A 700-nucleotide genomic window follows, 5' to 3' on the forward strand; every position below is an offset into this window, starting at 1 on the left:
GCCTCTTAAACGAAAGAAAGATGCTCGTCCAAATTAGGGAAAGTGTACAAGTCTGGGGATGTGCCAGAGCATGTCTTTCAGAATCCTAAATGGGAGACTTGATTAAAATTGAAATTGAAATTGAAATGTTTGTTTGTTTGAATGTGGTAGAGTAGTAAAAATATCTCTCTATAGAGATAAGCTATGTCTATCTACTGTATAAAAGATTTGACTTTAGCTGGCTTGTATGAGGCCCAAGCTTGAGGCTTTTTGATTGATTAATTAATATTGACTCTGGGAGATGACTCCATTGAGGATTAATTACAGGGTATTTTTGTGTTCTGTACAAAGCCCAGAATTGAGGCTGACTCTACTTAGGGAGACTCTATTTGTGTGCCTTGTACAAAGCCCAAGGTTGTGGCTAACTGATGAGGATAATTGAATGAATGACTCTATTTTATGTGCCTTGTACAAAGCCCAAGGTTGTGGCTAACTCTAGCTAGGGAAAACATTATTTTCTGCCTTGTACAAAGCCCAAGGTTGTGGCGGACTCTTAAATAAACTGAGTATGGATGACTCTATAGGGAAAAGATCCTTTGTGTTAGGAATCTTTGACACATGAAAGTATGGTTTATCTGCCTTGTACAAAGCCCAAGGTTGTGGCTACTGAATGATGAAGAACTCACTGGGGAGACTCTATTATCTGCCTTGTACAATGCCC

The sequence above is a fragment of the Vicia villosa genome, linkage group LG5, assembly GCF_029867415.1.
Source record: "Vicia villosa cultivar HV-30 ecotype Madison, WI linkage group LG5, Vvil1.0, whole genome shotgun sequence".
Classification (NCBI taxonomy): domain Eukaryota; kingdom Viridiplantae; phylum Streptophyta; class Magnoliopsida; order Fabales; family Fabaceae; genus Vicia; species Vicia villosa.